At 47.4% G+C, this 21,866-nt stretch overlaps 1 protein-coding gene across 1 annotated transcript in view; it reads right to left on the reverse strand.

Moving 5' to 3' along the window:
- LOC144152254 (uncharacterized) overlaps positions 1–21,866 on the reverse strand; it is a 298,440-nt gene that overhangs the window by 131,552 nt on the left and 145,022 nt on the right. Inside the window, exon 2 of the mRNA XM_077683490.1 lies at positions 14,350–14,406. The gene's annotated coding sequence lies outside the window, so the exon portion shown is untranslated. The remainder of the gene's footprint in view (positions 1–14,349; positions 14,407–21,866) is intronic.

Genomic DNA, 21,866 nt, shown 5'->3' on the forward strand with positions numbered 1-21,866 from the left:
TTGACAGCTCCACAGTGCAATGTATACATTTTATTTGCTTTGTTTTTCTCAGTTTCCTTACGCCGGATGGCTTCCATCTCTGCCTGCGTGGGCTCAACGAACTTCTAACCCGGCGCTCCTAAGAGATCAAGTTTTCTTCTTAGGTGTCTACCGAGCAGAAGAGCGGAAGTTATTCTGAGGTGGCATGCGGTGTGCAGCGGTAGACCACAAAGTATTCGTTGATAGCTTCTTTAAGAGGACGATGTTCCTCGTACAGTCTTTTCGAGTACTCTAAAAAGCCTATCTGTTTTGCATTACTTTGGTGAGTGGTCGACTGCAAAATACGAGTGAACGATGCCGCGTTCCATTCGCTGTTAACTGAGGAGTGTGGTCAATCACAACCTCGTCCTGGTAGCCCTTCCTGCTGAATATGCCTCGCAGAAAGAAATGAGTGTTCGAGCTGTCCCAATCATCAGGAAGCAGAACCCGAGCCGTTTGCTATAATAGCCAACCGCAGTAACTGCACAGCGACAACCGGCAGGGAGGTTGGAGATGGGACCCATTCCCAGCTTCCGTCATCGAGCAAGAAGGAAAGCTTCAAGTAACCGCGGTGGCGTAGCCGGTTTTGCAAACTTGTCAATAGCTTGGCCCAAAATAAAAAACTAAACGAGCAACTTCTTTTGCCTGCACATAGCCGGCCACCAGTCGAGTGCAGCGTCACTACTTTGTTCTTGTGGTCCCGGATGCGATTAGCAGGTTGCTTCAAGGAGTACTCAAACGAGAATTGATGGTACGACAAACTATTTCCCACACAACAAGGGGTTCTCGGCTACGAGACAGCTGAGTCCGCCCCCTATAGAAGGCGACTGCGTTCTCCAGTGATGGTTTAATAGCAGGTCATAGCGTTAATACTCACTTCATGACTTGCTGCAGTAACAGGTCCTGCCGAGTCTCCGAGACAAATTGATCATGAATAGCGCAAGATTTGGCGAACACAGACTGCTTCACCTGTGTCTTCCTGCTGGACGGGATCTTCGAGAAGCATCCTTGGAAAGATATGGACAAGAGTAGTCTTGTCGCCTTTCTTGAATTCAATTGTATAGTGAGCATCGCATGCCATCTTGCATTCTTAAACAGACGGCGACCCACCCCTTTCGTACTGTGGAGGATGGCGAAAGTCTGGTGCTGCGTGCATAACGTTATTATCCCCAGACGTACACTCTCGATTGTTAATGTCACGACAAGCAAGCGAGGACCTCCAGTTCACTCCAAGAATAATTCTTCCATGGTGTCGACTCTGAGAAGCCAGGAAAACGGTAAGTTGATTGGAACCGTTCCTCTGCTACCGCACTGGTCATAACCGAAACGATGAAGCATCAGTGGTGACAACAATAGCTAGGGAATTATTAAACAGTTGCAAACACTTCGTTGCCAAGGGTGGGTTAAGTGCCTCGAGGATTCCAGGGGAAGGTGGCAATCTTGTGAAGCAACTCGCGAAGGGGCCCAACAACTTCTGCGTAGCGTGGCACAAACTTGGCGTAATTGCCTACATTCCCAAGAAGGAGGGTAACGACACTATGTTTCTTGGCGCTGGTGCCGCCTCAATGGCATTAGCATTTATTTCAAAAGAGCGTCTTTCTTTATGACTGACCGCATGACCTACGGCGAGGCGATCGCAGCTCCTGGCATCCCCGGAAGGTGAACGCGCTGCCCGAACTTATATCACTTCTCGGCGACCTTCGCCTATGATATAAACTTAGCGTCTAGATTAGGTAGCTCCACGTCCTACTCGTTGCTATAGTCGCTGACTTGCTCGTCCACCCGAGTCAGCGTAGGCAACTTTTTTCTCCGGAAATTTGCATAACAACCGTTGAACTTCCACACCCACGCAGCGCTGTAGTACAGTAACGCCTTGCGGTTGGCGGGAACGCTGGCGTCGATTAGCGATGCTAAAATTCAATTCTTCAAAAGGCGATTCCACTAGGTGCAAGGACTGGTGGATTTACCGGGTGCGTACGGCAGAGACCGAGGAGGCTGATGCAGGCACATTTTGATCCTATCCTCGTCGCAAAGGTAAGTTGTATCTACCGCGCCCTGCCGAGACCACGGCAAGCAGCAAAAGGACCAATGCACATCGGAACACCAAGCTCTTTATTCTACGTACTTACTCATTCTATGACAGACCAAAGAATGGTGATTCGGCAATGAGTGGCACCGTCTAGTTGTGCATCTTCACGTGTAATATCAGCCCTCAGAGGGGAAGCAGGTATTAAACAAACAAATACCATTATCTGCCTTCTGACCTTCCGAACAATTACCAGATCGAGTTTTTGTTCACTGTATAGTTTTCTTTGTATTCGTGCTTTTTTAAAGCGCCGCTGCTGACATATGGACATACAATTGTAAAACACTGCAAAAGAATGCAGAGGTTAGCGGTACATGGCATGCAGTTTACACGGGTGTAACGTAGCGAGCATGTTTTAGCGAATATGTGTAACCCGAAACGAAGGCTTTTGTAAAGACTATGGTTAGTAAGGTACAGAAGTCAAGTACAGAATTTTGCAGTGGCTATCAGTAGTCACGGCGACCCGTTTTTTAAATATTATATATATATATATATATATATATATATATATATATATATATATATATATATATATATATATATATATATATATATATATATATATATATATATATATATATATATATATATATATATATATATATATATACATACTATTCGGGTCGACCGTATTCAGTGGAAAGCACACTGTGTTTCTTCCAGTGGAGGACAGCCACGATATTTGCTTTCAAGCAGTCGGGGTCAAGCTTTCATGACCTGGGACATAGGTAGGTCGACAGGTCTGGTGACATTGCGGAAGGCGTGACAGCAAAATGTAGGTCAGGCAAAACAAATATGGGTGCAACGCCAAAGCTCACAAAATTTGGCTTCAACAAGTTGGTGTACAAACCAGACAGCCGCAACCCGTTTTACGACCAGTATAAGTGTTCGCGGAATGTATGGTAGTGGAATCCACATATGATTGGAAACCCGTTAATCAGAGCTGTCCTTTTTTCCCATTCAGAAGAGATAAAAATGATTAATATACCCATCCTGTCGGTGCATTGTTTTTTCACGGAGTAGATAACGTAAAATGTTTGTGCGCCGGACCACGAAACCCGCAGCAGGGCTTATCAAGTATTGCGCACGCAAAAAAGTTCCAAGGTGTTTACACGCGCTCGGTTTGAACGGTTAATAGAAAGTGGAGCTGCGGGTGTACTACATATAGATTGGAATTGAGAGCTGTGGTACTCTGGTTGCATGAAATTGGGTGCAAGAAGCATGGCGAAAAAGAAGTAATATTCATGTAGTATCAGTTCATATTAGAACAGAACTTATTGTACCCTCTCACAACAGCGGATCCAATACAAAGCGGGGCTGTTTTACCTTTTCTTACACTGTTCTGCAGCTTGGAATGTTTCTTGCGTTACACATAACCATAAATTATACCGAAAATTCTGTCATGGTAAATGGCATCAACGTTCAAATGAGCTAATGGCACTGAAAAACGCGTGAACGATTGCGACAAAACTCGGCAAATCCCCACCGACAATGTCATTAACGTTTCGTTAGGAAACGCACTGCGACCCAAGAGGAACAAACAGATGGCTCGTGTAGAATGAATTAAAGAACTCGCGGACGTGCAGGAAAAATGTTGTAGCCGCCACACCGGCCCGCTGAAACCTTCCTTCGTAGAGGCAGATAAATGAAGAGCAGCGGTTCATCCCTTGCCTCTTTCGCTTGCAGCAAGGCAAAAGCAGCCGAGCAAATGTTCGCTTCACGCACCGCTCGCGCCGCGCAGGCTCGCCTGCCACCAGCGCGGAAGAAGGCGAGGCGCTCGGCGACGGCCATTTATCCTTCGCAATCGCTAACGGCGCTCCGGCAGCCGAGCGCTTTCAGCGGGAGCGCCAGGGCGTCCGCTTCCGCACCCACGGGAGCAGCGTAATTTATCTTGCAATAAATTGCAAACAGCGCGGCTCCACGGCCGGCAATCTGGCCTAAAACAAGCCTAGCCAGCAGCGATACAGACAAAAATGCCAAGTGTCTCGGATACATGCGCAGGAGGTGCCAAGTATTGGGTGTACTTTACGACGAACACCCGTCTCTCGATATTCCCGTGCGCGACTCCGGTGCCTTGGACACCACGTGTGACAGCAACGACCGTAGCGGATCAAGAGACAAGAAAAAGGGAGGTAAACTATTAGCGGGGCCGCCTCCGAAGGGGGAGTGCAGCGCTGGCCGGGCCAGGGACAACCAAGATCGATGGTCGTCGCCCTGTGGGGCGTCTTCGGCGTATTTCAAGAATCAGCGCAACTCGCTCTTGCAGCTCCCGCGGCGTTTCCATGGAAATGAGGCGACGGACTGCTGTGCTCACGTGGGCGCATGCTTTCGTTCACCGGTAGCAAGAAGATATATGACGAATATCTCCCTTTCTCATCGATGTCTCTGGCCCGCCAGTTCGAAGCTGTGTGACACGCACGCGCTGCGTGAAACGCATCGTGTTCTCCGAGATATGGCAGTGTCGGATATTCAGTAAATGTCGCTTCCGCTGAATTCGTTACCATTTCCTCTTTGCAAGTATCCCGCGTAGTTTCTTCTTTAACCGCAAATGTTTATTGTGAGTATGCACTTCCCCATGCTACAGCCGCCAACAAACGCTATCGGGGAGAAAAACGCGCGCGCGCTGAAACTTCGTCGGTACCACGACCGGCTTTACGGAGAGCGACTGAGCGCCAGCGCTCGAAAAAAATTGCCGTGTAGGGAAGGCGCGCTCCGTCAGGTGGAGCGAAGTTTAATCCCCAAACTCAGCAGCTTCGCTTCGTTCGCAGTGGGGCCTGGGACTGCCCGCATGAAAGTAGCGGTCATACCTATAAATGCCGATTGTACCGATCCCTACCTATAATACCGGCCAGCAACGAGAATTCACTGTCAAATATACAACCATTTTCTGGCTATGCAAAAGTCACCGTACACAAGTAAACCACACTGATACCGCATGCCCCTGCTCGACTAGCATTCTTTATTTTCGAGCATTTTCGTTCATTTAAACATGCGGAAACCTTGTGGTCTTTCGCGTTACGTCGAAAAGCTTTATTTTCTCGTAAAGCTCGCATGCGTGCGAAAGTTCACAGGGAATGCTCAAATTTGGATAAACACACTCAACAGGGCCATTCTGTGCCTGTAAGAGCCGTCATTCTTGCGGGAAAATAATGTTTTTCCAGCGAAGGACACTACTCGATGGAAAACTTTTCAGCGGCAGCGGCATTTTCATCATAACTGCATAGCTAGAGCACCACGCTTGTAGGAGCTCTTTCGGGGTGGCTTACAAGCCCAACAAATGGCAAAGTTGGGTATGGCAGCGGTCCCAGGTCATGAAGTGCTTGTGGTGATAACAACAGCTATCTTAGGGATATCTTTTTGAGCCTCTTCCCCGAACCGAAGCGATCAAAACCTGGAGAAAACAAATTGCCTTTACCGTGCGCCTGCCGGGTTTGCTGTACGCAACAAATACTATCGCGTACGTTATGTTCACTGAAAGTACGATGCAAAAATGTTGCAGAATCTTTCAGCATATTCTTTCGCAAACGCATTTCATTTGGCTATAAATTTGTCGCCGAGCCTCTTGCCTAAGTCGACTATAACCTACAACCTCGGCATCAGACTCATTGCAGATACTTTTTCAAGAATAACTATACATGCTGCTGCTACACTGCCTCCAGAAAAGCTGAAGGCCAACCAAGAATGCCAGATAAATTTCTGACGCACGCTAGTTTTAACGAGATAGTGTTATTCGGCTCATTTTTTTTCCATTTGCCCGTGCCTGCTAGCCGTTCGCTATCAGCTGTGCTCATCATAGAGTTTCATTCTAATACTCTAGAGGGAAATCTGGCGCCACTGTCTACGGGAGCCGCGCTACGGCGAGCGTTCCGTAGTGTACCGGGCAGGCACGTTCCACTTGTCCTTGGCATGGCTCGGGAACAGGCTGAAAAGTTGGCTCTGGCTGCAAAAAGCAATAATAATACTGTAGAAGCTTCATCAATTTTGTTTTTATAAAATAAACCTCCAGAAAGATTAATTTATTAATAATTATGTAGAAGCTTCATGCAGGATGAACAAGAAAAAAATGGTACCTTTTTTGTTGATTTTGGCTTCAAGACAAAAAAGAAGCCGTATGGCTTCTGTTTTGTCTTTTGTCTAAGCCAAGTAGGCGAGGAACGTCTCTAGCAGCAATGGCGCCGCCCACGGCGGCCCGCGACTGCATCGACAGATTTCCCTCTAGTATATATTAGTATGAAACTCTATGGTGCCCATGAAGTGTCCGCGGAAATACGTCATCGCTGCCATCCGGAAGCTACGACTACGACAGGCAGATGCGAAGGCTGGCCTGAATCTGGAATACGCGCAGCACCAGATGAAATCTGGAAATAAGGACAATGATAGTACGACCGAGACAAAAGAAAAGGTACGCGAATTCAGCAGGCGGCGCGCGTGCTCAGTGCAGTTAACTCTACGCTCGCTCGGTGGTGGAGTGCTCGGCAGACCGTCGGCCATAGAGTTTCTTAGTAAGTATACTAGAGAGGAAACTTTGCCCTGTAATCCATGTCCTCGTGGGGGTTTATGGGAAGATCCCCCTTTTGGCTTGGGCTCGGCATGACAATTGGATTCTTAAGCGGTTTTTGGGATTTGCATTCTTCACTATGCATTAACACGTCTACTAGCTACGAGGAAGCCGAAATCCTCCCTGTACTGTGGTAGCCGTGTTCGGTGAAACAGCAGGCAGTGAGTGATCGTACCTGACGTTGATCATGCCTCAGTCGAATTCGGACGCATGACTGAGCGGGTAACATGCCGCTGCAAAATTTGTAGTTGACGAAAAAAAGAAAGAAAACGTACTTCGACGAAGACAAGATACGACAGATACGGGCGCCTGGCCTGTACCCGTCCTATCTTGTCATCGTCCACGACACGTTTTCTTTTCTCTTGTTAAACTGTTGCTGACGGTCGGTGCACCGGTTCACCACGAAGGCGACGTTTTCATAAGCATGCTCAAAAAACTTTCGAAACTCTTAATACAACTTATTATTTGAAATAATGGTAAAATTAATAAAGTAAGAGTCTCTAATAAGTTTCCTCCCCAAATATTAACATTGTCGTAACTACCACCTTGGCCTGCAGAAGAGCAGGCACAACCGTTCCGGCAAAAATACGCTTTGCTTCCTTTGTCCTTAGTTTTAAGACAGCCTGTTTTATTTTCCATTTACACAATTGCACACTATTCTTCGCGTTTTTGTAGCACTTCGCCTAAATTTGCCGTCACTAAAGCATTTAAATTCAAGCCAATAATGAAACTAAGGCAAGCGCATGATGTGATGGTGGCCCATGACGACACAGATGGCCTTGATAAGAGCCGCATACACGCTAGCGCCAGGTTCCTCTCTAGTGTATATTGTAAGAAACTCTATGCTGTCGGCAGCCCAGCCCGCAACTGACGCCATCACACCAAAGCGGGTCTCCTATTGTATTGTAACTAATGCCGGCACCAACATTGCGTCACTTAACAAAAACAAGAGCAGAAAATTATTGCAGTCTCTCAAAAATCAAGAAGGGTCCAGATTATGAGCAGAAACGAGATAGAAGGTCTCCTATTAAGAAATGAAACCCAGTGCGTAGCGCTTAATTACAATAATCTTAATTTACTTTTGAAAATTTCCGATTCTGTCACCGCTGCAAGGTGTGTAGGGTAAATGAATGATGGCACCACGCGACGAAGATAATCACCCAAAAATATTTAAGAATGTCTTCCCGGAAAACACAAAAGCAAGAATTCACGGCATGGGTCTTCTGTGACGCGTCATAGCCATTCTCACAATCGAGAAGATATAAAAAATCTTTAACGGATTGGGCGACATTGTAAAACGCGTAACTTGAGCATCAACAAGAGTGAAAGAGGAAACGATGACTCATTCAGGCACTTATTATGAGCCGGACAACGTTACATCTTGCAGTGCCACTAACTTACCCTCACAAGAGAAAACCAAATAAACGCTTTCATCAGAACAGCATACACACCAGCCCTCAACCCCCCCCTCTCCCCCCCTCCCCCTCCCCCCCCCCTTCCCACGGTCGCCTTAAGGTCCTGATATCGGGTCTTCATAACACCTTTGTAGACATTAGGGAAGCAACGCTCTTACGCGAAGGAAGCGGCTGTACGTGAAAAAAAGACAAAAAAGTATGCACGGGCTGTCGAATGAAAAACATCCTCCCACCCCTTCTGGACGTCGTGATGAACATGTCGGCCATCAAGCGATCCTCATAAAAACTTCCCAATCGGTGATAAGCCAGGATCAAATTCCTTCCATTAAAATTTCAAAACCATACAAGCACAGCGTAGCTCGAAAGAACTAAAGTACTCAGCAAACAATCGTCGCATTGGACTACTTTGGCAATCTTTGTGACTGCATGACCTTACCCCTCATACAGGAACTGAAGAAGCGGATATTGGAGCCATCCTCTTTGCAATCCAATTAGCGAAACTATCAAATAACAGCCCAAAATAATTACAGGCTGTCATTGCAGCATTTCAGACATCATTACAGACACATTACCTAAACGTTCCGGGAACATGCCCCACTACATTCGGGAAATCCCTCCCTTTGATCTCGCGAGCTTTCGGAGAGAGCTCTGGCCAGCTCCGACTTCAATGATCAGCGCCTGCTGGTGTTGAGGGCTGTTGAGGCTGGGAAGGAAAGCTCAAAGGGTCTTGGACATTGACTACTCTTCATTGCTTTTCGCAATAAACACGTTTACTCTCTCTCTCTCTCTCTCTCTCTCTCTCTCTCCCACCTCAAATGAAATAGTTTCAAATTACATGGGCACCAGGAGTTCGCATGCGAACTCCCACACGACGCTCCTTGCGGCCACGTCTGCCACACTCCCCTTCCCGAAGAATACAAAGAACGTCTCGTCTTTCTATACCTACGAACCCGATCCTTCGCCTGCCACAAAGGGTTCCAAGACTGAAGAATCGCAAACTCTGTGCTGGATACAAAACGATCTATACATTCACAAATCCATTTGGGTGAAGATGCTTGGTAGGTAACATCTGACGGGAAATAGAAACTTCTAAATGCGGTAAACATGCACCACCTACCACGTGACCCAGTCATTTGCAAGATGGCATGCTCAGGGGAGAACAACTCGGATATTGCGCATTCTGTTTCTGTGGAGAAATGGGAGGTAGCCTGGACCAGCTCGTCACGTCAAGGTAAGCCTTAGGGTGCTGGTGGCAAGGTGCTGCATGCGGGTATTTGGACTTCGGGTACATCCTCACTGCACACACGCCCACTATTTCTTAATGAACAAAGGTACTCTTTCAATTTCCCTCCGAGCAAAATCTAGAATGTTCAGACCGACCACGAGGTGAAGGAATAAGCACTTTGAACTCCTGACAGTGTCGCCTTTTCGCTGAAGTTGACCAACACCAAGCAGCTGCAGCTTTTCGCGCCCACGTCTTGAGCCACACAAGCATAGGTGGCGTCTGTCTGTCCTGTGCAACGGTGATTTAAAACCGAAAAGGCTGTTCTTGCATTCATGGCTGACCTTAGTGCTTTGAAAGCAGAAATCATAGACGCAGCAACTCTGTCCCCAAAACGCTCCTTCGGCGTTGATGGAACGCGATCGCGTCGTAAATCTTAAGACCTAAACGTAGATGTCACTGCGACTTCTTGTTTCTTATAACTTGCACTGGTGCTATGCGTCGTAATTCAATAAGAATTGACCACCCGCAGAGTGTTTCTTCCTGTATTTCCTTTTTGTTTTCGATGCACTATATGGAACTGTGCGCGCAAAGGGCGTCTTCCTGTTCATTTTTTCTGTTCCATGCTATAAACAAAACGTGCAGAATATTTTATTTTTTCGGATGTAAATGCGCTATCAAACGCGTGGAATGCTGAGGAACGCATCAGCAGAGGGTTAGCAGCTGTGGACAGTGTTTTTGCGGACGATATCCGGATGGGTGCGCGCTCGGAGGACGCCGGCCGGGTGCGTGCTTTCGCCAGCCTAGCCAAGTAACAATCTCGCGTTGAAAAACTCGTATTTCAGCACACCGTCCATCCCACAAAAGGTGTCGACTTCCCCCAGCGTAGATCGCAAAAGACTGAGCAAAATACACCGAGAAAAACATTAAATAACAACGACAGAAGGCCGAGCATACGCGTATCCAGCGGAGAATTGGGGATTAAATGCAGCGCCAGCCGGTGCAGTGGCGTGGGAAAAAACAAAACGAAACAATAACAACTTTGGCACGCGGAATCGGTACGCGTGGGCAGGTCGCTATATATAAAGCCATTCGTGGTCAGTACGAGGCAGATTCGGGCCACCAATTCGGCTGCCGTGTGCGCGTCGGTGCTACTGTGTTTCAATAAAAAGCTGAAATATTATAGGTAAACCCTGTTCTGCTGTAAGATCAAATCTCGACACTCATGTTCATTACAATAACAGCGTGTAGCATTGCGCGCTAGTTTAGTTTGGCCATTTTATGGGCCGTTTCGGGCCCGCCCCCTCGCCCGCTTCTGTGTGGGTGTTTCCATCGCTTTCCTGAGGCGTTTCGCAACGCGCGGGCTCGTGGATACATGTGTACGCACGGATGTACACGCCTGCGGGTGTTTACCACTTCAAAAGCGTCTAATCACTCGAGTATCGCTGGTTAGACGCTTTCCATGCTTGACTGTTTCCCTTGAGGTGTGGGCCCCTTTCGAAACTCGAAATACGACTCCATCTCGACGTGTCCTGAGACATGAAAACAGCGCTATTTATGGGTTACTCAATTTATATTTTCCTATAGAACAAGAAGATCGGTATATGGATAAGTTGACATATGGATAAGTTGACGTACAGTCGACAACAAACTAAACGATAACATAAAATGTAAAACAAAAAAAACAGGGACAGCTGTTGATGAAACGGGAATGCGATTATGATGATTCTCAAGGGCAATATATCATACGGTACGTGCTAAAATTGTTGCTTTAGAACTATAAATTCTTTTCTGTATATGTGGCTACTCGCTGGGACGCGAAACCCTCCAGATGTACTAGTGTGGTATTTGAATTGCCAATTTCGCTGACTCCAAGCCATAGACATGCCATGCAACGGCATGTCTTTTTGGGATTGCGGTTTCAAGTTCGGCCCCAGGCCACGATGACTTTTTCTTCCATCTCCTTGTTTTTAAAACATGCCAGGAAAGTTGAATTCGAAACCCGCAATTATGCCTTGCCTTCAGCGAAGAGTCGTGGGCGCTTTCAGTGGTTATGATCCGCGTTTCAAAAGCGGAAGGGCCTGGGCTTGCTGCTCAAAGCTGTCGAACTCGCAAAATCATTTTCTTTTTTGAGACTCTGAGCTGGGCGCCGCATACGCCGTGGTGCCGGCGACGCCCACACAATTAGGGACACACGGCGATGGACATACGCTGACAAGAAGTATCCCCGTGATAAAAGAGCTCGGGACATTTCCTTGAGGAGTTAGGTGACAAAAATACAAACGAGTTTCGGACGGAGCAAACAGACGAGCCGGGAAAGGAGTGATCGCGCAAGCTGCTTGTTGAGAAGCGAATCCACTTTTGACAGGGTGCAGACGAAATAAGCCATCAGTCTATCAGAAAACTGGCAATAAAGCAGCGCTTGTTAGGAAGCACCGTCTCATGGCACTTAACCAATGCGAGTCAAGAGACGTTCAGAGCCGCCAGTCTCGAGCGCACGTGCAGTCGTCGAGATAAGTAGTCCGCTGCTATAGCAACGCCGCGTCACTGGCTTTTCTTTGACAGGCTGCGGGAGTCCGGTCGGCCTGCCATCTCTCACCGCCGCTATCCCCGGGCCCTAACCCATAAAAACGGCGGAAGCCCCCTTCTATGCTTTCACCCCCGACGCCTGAACCGACTACCACACAGCGTACGCTGCCGCAGCAAATGCCAACGCAAAAAAAAAAAAGGTTAACATTGATATCCGCTTAATTGATTGGACATGTTGAAATAAAAACGACAGACGCTGACCAAAAAATACTGTTAAAACTTCAAAAACGAACATTCAAAAGACGTTTCGGCTTCGCTACGGAAGCCTTGTTCACAATGGGGTGAAAGAGTTTTCATGGAAGGTTATGTAATCCTCACTGTGGGACGTAAGCATCGCGTATACGAAGGGGGAGACAATTCCTTCATTTCGATCATATGAGGTGCTCTCTGTATCTCCAACGACTGCAGACAAAGCCATGGTTTCCAGCTTCTTTCTTGGGCGATAATGCCTGTGTTTACCAGTAAATCTTGTGGCCCGTTGCATCTGCATGCTCGGCAAGAGCATTTGACGCTGTTCGTTTCTTTTAGACATAGTTCTGGTGCTGGCTCAGTCTCTGTATAAAGTAGCCCGATTGGCCGCTGTATGCATGGTTGCAACCTTCGCAAGGCATCTTGTGGACTACAGGAAACCATTCTTCCGGAAGCTTGACCTCAACGCCCATGAGTGCGTGCCTCAGCTTACACAGACGCGCGTGTGCCACATCAAGGTCATAACTCCACAGCATGCGAGACAAGGTTTAGCTTATCCCAGGAACTAGGGTAAGGCAGCCTGGTTCCCTGGTCGGGGATCAGCCGGCCGGACAGAATCGGACAGGTGGCGCTCCAGAGCATTAAAAAGCGACATGGAATAGCCGCTTGCTGAGAGCTCGTTTCGCACCCGGTCCAAGCCGGTGAAACAGACCATGCTTTTGTGCAAATGCGGTGTGCATGGTTGAGCAGCGAGGCAGCAATAGTCCGTTTGTGAGCGACAGGAGGACGGACTGAAAGTTTAGGTAGCGGCCAATGTTTTTGTCCATTAAGCATACGAAGGAAAACGCTACACCAACTCTATTGACAAGCACGTCCGAAAATAAGAGTTTATTGCCGACCTCCGCCTCTGCTGCGACTTTGATGGCCCTTTTCTGACCTTTCATGCGCACAATGAACGAAGCTAAATAGCTGCGTCGAATCAAACAAAAACAGTCATACATATAGCGCAGACAAATTCTTGGCCTTGGACTGAAAGAAGCAAAGGCGCGATTTTTCCGCCATTCCACCGCAAGATTGGCAGCAGTAACAGAGGCGGAGGCACTCACTGCCGTACTGTGGACTTTCTTGCAGAAGGCGATGTCGAAGCAGGAGGGCATGTTTCCAAGGCAAAAGCTGAGGAGCGTCTTGAAGTCAGGAACGTCAATTGGTGACCTGTCTGGCAGAGCCCTGTCCGATTCTATAGCAGAAGTGCTTGCTTCCACGGGCCCCTCAGTCGCAATCAAAATAAACAGCGACACCACGTCGGAAGAAATCATCACCTCGTCGTCGCGGTGCATATCGTCGCGTCACGGACCCTTTAAATGAAGTCGCAGGGGTTGATCACATGCGTGAAGCGCTTTCCAACGACTGAAGACAGAATTTTGTGCAGGTACGCGGATAATTTGAAGAGAGGGGAGCGGGTGTACTCGACGATTGGACGCGTTCATTGAAATTGAATGGCACCCATATCATTGCATCACGGCCAAGAGCGTTTCTATTAACGATTATGCATCGGTGATACCTAAGTGGCACCTTAGCCACGGCTCCACGGCGTCGGAGGAGTGCCGTTGGCAGCACTGCTATCGTACGGGAGGAAGCGACGTCCCTACCTTGGCGCGAATGAGAAGAACGCGTCGCTGGCGGCAAACAGGGGCGCCCCGCCCCGTTGGTTACGCCGTGGCCATAAGATAATTGTCACCAAACAAAAGTATGTATGCTGGTTCCTGGGGACGCGTTGTTATCATAATCATCATGCTCCACTGCTCACTAGGCGCGGTATGATCCTCTCCCAACGTGATGAGCGGCATCCCCCTCGTTCTCCTGATTAGAGGCAGAAGTTACAGCGAGGATTGTTAAAATAGCAAATAAAACTGGCTACAGTAGCGGATGAGTGGCGTAAAATGGCATTCCTCCAGTGGACCATGATGCCTTTTCTCATGAAAGACAGTCATGTGCCGCTGCACAGAACGTACACCATAGTCATTATCCTTCCGCTAAATAGGGACAGTAAAGTGAGTAGAAGAATAATGAGGAGGAGCGTATACGTTTGCGTGCGTGAGGCACCCATCAGCTCTAATCACACTCGGTGTCCTTCCGGTTGCTTCGAAAGAAGAATTACCCTAAAAAAATTCACTTCAATTCAGCGTTAATAGCACATTGACTTGACGAAGACGATTCGATAGAGGACGCAGAGCTTTTGTGGTAACCTGCGCTCAGAAGATTGGAAACTTACCATTAAGAGCTGGATCGTAGGCGCCCACCGGTTCCCAGTTTTTCAAGTAGACATCACCTGCAAAGTGAAAAGCAGAGAAGTAAGCCCCGCACTGAAAGCTAAAAATCAAATCAGGATTTTCGAAGATGACCCCGTCGCCGCTAGTCCCGCATAGGCTGCTGAAAAGGAGAACCCAATTCCAGTAGTGTTATTTGTGCTGCAGCTCCGTAACGATTAAATTACGCGTGGTTATCACTCCTTTCGAGAGGCGCCTCGCCACGCAACTGAGTCTTAGTCGGTGCATTGCAGAACGTTTGACTGTGTATACACCGTTTTCTGCAGACCACTGCCAAGGTCTATCCAAGTAGGTCGCGAAGCTTCGGGCGAAAAGCGGTGCAGAACCTAGTGCCAGCGACATCAACACGGGGAGTTATGGGAGTGGCGATTGAAACGTGACTAGGTGTGGAGAGAAGAACCACTAATAACAAAAAAAAACAAGTTTTATTCAACAATAAAACAACATTTATATTTTACGAAATACATTTATTTCTGAATAACATTTATTTAGGCACAGTGGGCAAAGAATTGTGGAAATGTTTATTCTCAAAAACTTTTTTTGTAGCGCCCTCTGTAGAATAGCACATGACATTGCTCTGTGATGCAGTCCTGGTAGTGTTCGGAAAGGCGCGCGTAAAGTTCGTCTGCTACGAAACGCCCCTCACGTGTCTTGGTGTTGCGGATTTGCATTCGCTTTTCCTTATTAATTCGATGTGAACTTATTTTATGCTCCACGTGGATTTGCCAGGTGTGTAGTATCGCGGGTGAACACGTTTAGTACCGTGCCCAACGGTGTCCTACGGGGGGCGATGCTGGAAACGGTTGGCGGTCCCCACGGAAACGATGTGCTATACAAGAATGCAACAGCAATTTTCGCACTCCTGGCGTTTCACTGCACCGTTTTCATGTCATTTCCACAAGGTAAGGCAAAACTATAGTACTGTTAATACGTGCACTGGGGGTTGTGTAAGGGTACGTCGTGGTGCAAAAAAAAGAAAAAAAAAAAGGTCTAACGCTTTATGTTATGACACAGTTATGGCTTGATTTCACCTCAGGTTTGGCTCGGAGCAAGTGGTGTCAAATACTCTGGGAATTCTCAGCGTATTCCGATAGCGCAAGTATTGTGCGCCACTCGGACTCAAACGATTCGCTTTACTTGTCTATCTCAGTGCCTTCTCTATTGCATTACAACGCTCGTAGTGATCGTTGCTTCCCGCGCTTGCACGAGCAAGCAATCTTTCCATCGCAGTACTATGTTGTGTTGCTCTGTGCTGCGCTGCTTCCACATCTTTTCTGCTATGTGTTTTCACCTGCTGCCGTCGCTTTCTTTTGCATTGATCTATTTTTTCTCTTTTTACTTATCTGTTGCGACACTTGCCTAAACAATGCAACCATGAAATTGCAGGAGGGAATCCTGGGTGAAGTTCTGTAGAAACCCATCTCTACTTGATAAGACGCCAGGACAGCTGCGGTTCAGAGCGCACAAAGAAAATCATAATGCATGTAGTGCCCACGAACATTTTGTACTTATTTCCATACGTGTTGATTTTGTACAGTGTAATAAAGTTGTTTTATGTTTATCCTGGAATAAAATTGAAATGTCGATATTATGACATGACTATGCGTTATTTTGCTCTTAGAACTGAAGCCCACAAACCGCGCAAGCATTATATAACCTTTATCTATACTTAAGGCAGGCACGTAACCTGCGTAAGTACGACGAAATTAAACAACCAAGCAGTGGCGTAGACAGAAATTTGTGTCAGGGGGAGGGGGGCACGGTTTTGATATGACGGGATGAAAGGGGGGTATCAGGCAAGTCATTTTGTGCTCTGTATCGCATGGCAGAAAAAAATTCTGGGCTTCCTCGTTGTGCGGTTTTGTTTGTGGGGTTTAACGTCACCAAGTGACCCGTGCTATGACCCGTGCTTCATTGCAGTGCTGTCCTGTTCGGTCGTGAAGTGTATACAGCCGGAACAGTCATATAACTTCTGCAAAAACTGGGTGGAAGAAAGAAATGAATGGAAGAAGTCGGAACCCACCAGGAAATCGACCAGAGGTGCTCTCCTATAAATAAAGTTTGAGTTTGTTTTTTAAACCGCGAAAGTCAGCCTCCTCTTGCAATATTTGTGTACGACACACAATCCGTATGCATTTATGTATGGCAACAAATTCCAACTCATGAGCTAGTACTGTTTTTTGTCACAGCATTAACCTATACCATAGACATTTCCTTAACACAGAAAAAAAGGCCATATCAAGGTTCGGTATGTAAAAACAATTGACCTATCTATGATTCTCTTGCGAATAAGAGCCTAGCTTAAAGAGCTCCATTTTCAATCACAAAAGAAAATATAACTCTTGCTTCCGGGGTGAAATATTGTTGTGAAGAAATACATAAATCACGCACAAGAATTCACAAAAATGTTGCATATATTCAGACTGGAAAGGGGCGAATAACAAATTTAAAATATGTATTATGCGTTTCTGTGCCATAAATCAGTATTCTAAGGTACAGAAATCTGCTTTCTGGCCTTTCTCATGAATAACAAATGGTACGTTATACGCACCAAGTGCTTCAGGCTACTCCACAGTGCAGCGCCAAAGTCGGTTCCAAGCTGTTTCTGTAAAAACTGAACCCGTTGCTCTGCTGGCGGCCCGGTATAATCAATAACATGCTGAGTGTTTTAAGACAGGCCCGGAAAGATGTGGATCATCAGGGCAACGGCAAAAACGAAAGTTGAAAGTGAGCACCTGTTGGTGATTCACCCTGGTTAGAACAGCTGTGCTAACTAATCAATGAATTAACGTGTTTTTCTGACACAAAGTTCTCGATAGAATCAACGAGGTAAACTGACGATCCGGCAGAATCGCGACAAAATCGCCACTGCTGGTCAAACATCGGTGCGAGCTTGTTTCGGCCCGCACAAATGAGCACGGTATGCATCCAATGAACCCATACGTGCAGTTCATTTCCGCATGTGCGCATTAAGTTACTGGGAACGAAATAAGATTTAGAATTGAACTCGCAGAAGATGTGATAAAAAATAAAAAGAAACGTCGGAACGCGGTGTCGAACCCATGCACTTAAAAAGTCAGCGACTTTTCTCCAGAGCGACGCGTTAGACCACACGGCTACAAAACCGTGCGGAGCGATACACCTTCTTTCTTTGCGGACTACTTGCGTAGCCTTCACAGCGTTGCACTTGATGTATGAAACGGAGTATAGTTAAGCTGGCGTTGACTTCAAGCACAATCGCCAGGGTCTCGCCAACTTGGGTCGAATGGCAATGCCATGAACCCTCAGTGATCAGAGGCCTGCTAAAGCTATTTTGAAGTCAAAATTTTGCGCTAGTGCCACCAACAACGTCACTTTTTGACCGGATCTTGCGTCACATCCGGTTTATTTTTTTGTTCCGCTGGAAGTGTTTCCTCCTCACACAGATGGCGCTAAGCCCCATTAGGAGCTTAAGAGCCGCCATTTTTTGAACGTATGGGCTTCTATGGATGCTTCGCTACCAGTTATATCTACCTTAGCACTGCCATCATTAAGCAGCGGCGCTACCTAGCCGTGGGCTTAAATTCTGATCCCTTGATATTATGCTGCCCACCCAAGCACATTTCCCCGAACATGCGTACTTTTCGGTAGCGCTCCAAATATGTGCGCTGCGCATGCGCACCCGTTATGCGTGGATACTGCAAACTAAACAAAGCGAAAGCGTTCCTCCTTTCTGCTGTGTTCAGCGGGTTATACGAAAAAAATGGCTGGGGTCAAGGCTATACGAGAAAATGGTCTATCTGTCACTACAAGGAGTACTATATGCGTAAATTGCTGTAGAGCCAAATGCTAGCGACGACAAAGCAGTCATCAACGTCAACGGATAAAACTGTTCAAAAACAAACTGTTTTACGTCATCATCCTTTATATAAATCGCACATAAAACTTCGCGAGTCTCTTCCCGCGCAAGAAGAGGGAGTCTCTTAGGCACAGATTTAAACCCACTGGTCATTTCATGCCTTGTGTTCCCTTTATTTTGTTAGCACATGAAGATGATTTTTCTAGAGCTACTCCACTCGGGCAAGTTTAACTATGCTATTGTTTGATGCCTTTTAATAGCAAATGCCTTCACATATATTCGGTCTACATCGCTGCATACATTTTTCCCTGCATAGTGTCATACCCAAGAAAAAGAAGGTTCACTACCAGCAGTGTATAGCTGTACACGGATGAAACTTTTGAGCGCAGGAGTACGCCCTTTACTGTTCTTGTTTCCGCCTTTACCTTCTGGCCTACTACTCCCACAAACTCACTTTGTCCAGCACCAGATAAGTGGGATTTCACTGTACTCTAGTTTCTGACTAAGGTCAGAAGGAGAGAGGGAGAGAGAGAGGTACATACCACACACGCCTTCCGTTTTCTTTTTTTTCTTTTTCAGTGATTAAAGGGCACTAACAAAACTCCAAGTTAATGAAGTATTCATTACGCCAAACCTATTACTTTAGAGAGACGAAGAAGAGGGAACACGAAATATGCCTGGACGTGTAGCCAAGGTTACCAGTACGCCCACGTACGAGATCCTATTTAAACGCTAGAGACGGTGATGCTGTCCGGTGCGGCGCTATTTTTTCCGCTGTACCGTTCTGAAGATTGTGCGTGTTTCACGAAGCTCGCGGAGGCTTACATTGACGAGACATGTAAATAATGTTCACACTTGAAAAAAAAAAAAACACGCACAAAAAAACAGATAAAAGAACGCGCACTAACGTCGGGAGTAAATAGCTCAACCACTCGCCGTTTGTGTGCATTATTTCGTATATTTTCGTCTTTTTTGTATATTTCAAACTATGAACTTTCCTTAACTCGCCCAGCTGTCCTTTCCTGTATCATGTTACCGTAAAGTGAGTTACTAAATGAGCGGCCCTGATTAGAGAGCCTGTGAGCAGAAGTTGGCGCTATTTCCGTACTCTTCCCTGCTGCAGCCAGGTTTTAAATGCAGAGCATTTCGTTAACTCACGATGTCACCCGGCGTTGTCGGCGTGCCTCGGCGTCCGCAACAGCCGTTCCAGGTGCGCCCTCTCCCCCACTCCTCCTCTCCCGCATCACGCTACCCTCCTCGCTCTCAACAACAGGTCCGCACCCCTCCCCCTACACTATATAAAAAAATAATGCTTACCGGCGCCTGGTTTCGATCCCACGACCCTGCGGGCGGAACGCACGGTACATGGTGCTCTACCCACTGCGCCACAAAGCCGTCACAGAATGGAAGGCTACGAACGCGCCTTATATCCTCGACTCATTCAAACTACGTCAAGAAGCTGCTGATACAACGCATTCACTACCTGTGGGCGGAACGCGAGGTACATGGTGCTCTTCCCACTGCGCCACAAAAAACACAGAATGGAAGGCTACGAACGCGCCTTATATCCTTGACTCATTCAAACTACGTCAAGAAGCTGCTGATACAACGCATTCACTACCACCAACTCCCCAAACACTAAACGTTAACGCAATACACCCACCCCCTATGCGACGCATTTACTCGAGTCCCCCTCGCGGGGAGATGGGCCCTTTTTACTGGGTGCGCTTGAACAGTCTCAGCCTACCGTGCTAGGTACATATACGTCAGATCAGCAGCCACCTCCATTTCTTTCTAGCCTTTTACTTCATCTGCTCAGATGCCTTGGCAATCAAAATCGGCAATCAATGACAATTAATAAAGTTCATTCATCGCATGCGAAAGCAATTAGGAACCCTTTATTCGCGTAATACTTAATATGCGCTTTAAATTCAGAAGTGGTGCATTAAATAGGTTTTTGTTGGGGTTCCCAAAAAGTACGTGTAGTAAAGTCAAAACGACCGATGATTTAAGTTCATCTGGTGTCTTCACTGACCCCCCAATACCTTATAGCACGAAGATACACCCAATAACCTGGCTGTATTACAAAACAAAAAAAGAGTCAATATCCTGCTTCGCATTATTCAACCTAGCATTTCTCATTAGACAACCTCGCGAGCATTGCCAAAATACATGGCCTCGGTATCAAGGTACAAAAAAAAAAACGGAATGGACACTGCACTCGTTTGCTGACATACCCGATAAAGTTACAACCAATGAGGAAATTCAGGCGCTATGTTACTGAGGCGCTGTTTGCGATTCAGCCCAACCTTTATCTTCGCCAAAATCCAAACTCTGCAGACCACCGTAGATGACCTTCACCAAGAAGTTCTCCAATGTATGCAAATGACCACACCACTCATGGTCCCACTCCCACCCACCCCATCCTCTTCTTCTGAACATGACCCAGACCTCTAGCCCCTTTCACATCGGGCAATGGAATTGCCGAGGCTTCCGCACCAAGCGGGCACACCTACAGGCCCACATTGCCAACACGGAACCCCCCCTGCCCTAATTGCCCTCCAGGAAACCAATCATTCTGCCAAACTCAAAGACTACGCCACCTACTTCCCCACAAAATTCCCCCAAATCGCCACACTTGTGCAACGCAACATCGCAACACAGCCCACCACTTTTAGGTCCCCCATCCCTCACCTCCTCACCACCCTCCTTCTCCCCAAGACTGCTCCCAGTACTATTTATGTCCTCAACATATAACAGCCCCCCCTTCCCCCAAAACCAAACACATATCCTTTAAATACCTCCTCCGCCAAGCTATCCTTGCAGCCAAACAGAAACCCCTAATCATTGTGGGTGATTTCAATGCCCCACACACTGAATGGGAATATCCCCTCTCCACCGGCAAAGGTCGCCTTCTGTCGGACTTGGCCCACACGCTTCATCTTACCCGCCGCACCAACCCCTCTCTCCCTACTCGCATAGGAAATAGTGTCCAGCGCGACACCACCCCTGACTTGACCTTCAGTGCCAACCTTCCTATACCCACCACTGCCCCCACCCCCACACATTAGGTAGCGATCACTTCCTCATCGAAACTCAACTCCCTCTCAAAGGCACCCCACAAGCCCACCACCGCCCTCCCCCTACACACACTGATAGGGATCTCTTCCGCACGGCATGCCCCCTTCCTCCCATCAACGCCTGCGACGAGCAACTCATGGACTGGACAACGCACTTCTCACTGCCAAAGAAATGGCAACGAAAACTCTCGACCCCGCACCCCCCTCTGAATACGTCGACACCCACCTCCGCAATCTCTGGGAAGCCTGCACTAGTCTTGAAGGCCGTTGGCGGAAACACAAATACCGCCGGAACCTCAAACTAAAGCTCACCCACCTTCGCACCAAAATCGAAGTGCACGCGGCCACAACGTCTCGAAATCACTGGAATAACACCTGTGATGACATGCGTGGCCAACTCTCTACCTAGAAGACTTGGTGTATACTCCGCTCTTTACTAGACCCCGCACCCCCCTCTGAATACGTTGACACCCACCTCCGCAATCGCTGGGAACCCTGCACTAGCCTTGAACGGCGTTGGCGGAAACACAAACATGGCCGAAAC

This window comes from Haemaphysalis longicornis, unplaced genomic scaffold (assembly GCF_048455015.1).
Source record: "Haemaphysalis longicornis isolate Haplotype H1 unplaced genomic scaffold, Haemaphysalis longicornis Haplotype H1 scaffold_1, whole genome shotgun sequence".
In the NCBI taxonomy this organism is placed as follows: Eukaryota; Metazoa; Arthropoda; class Arachnida; order Ixodida; family Ixodidae; genus Haemaphysalis; species Haemaphysalis longicornis.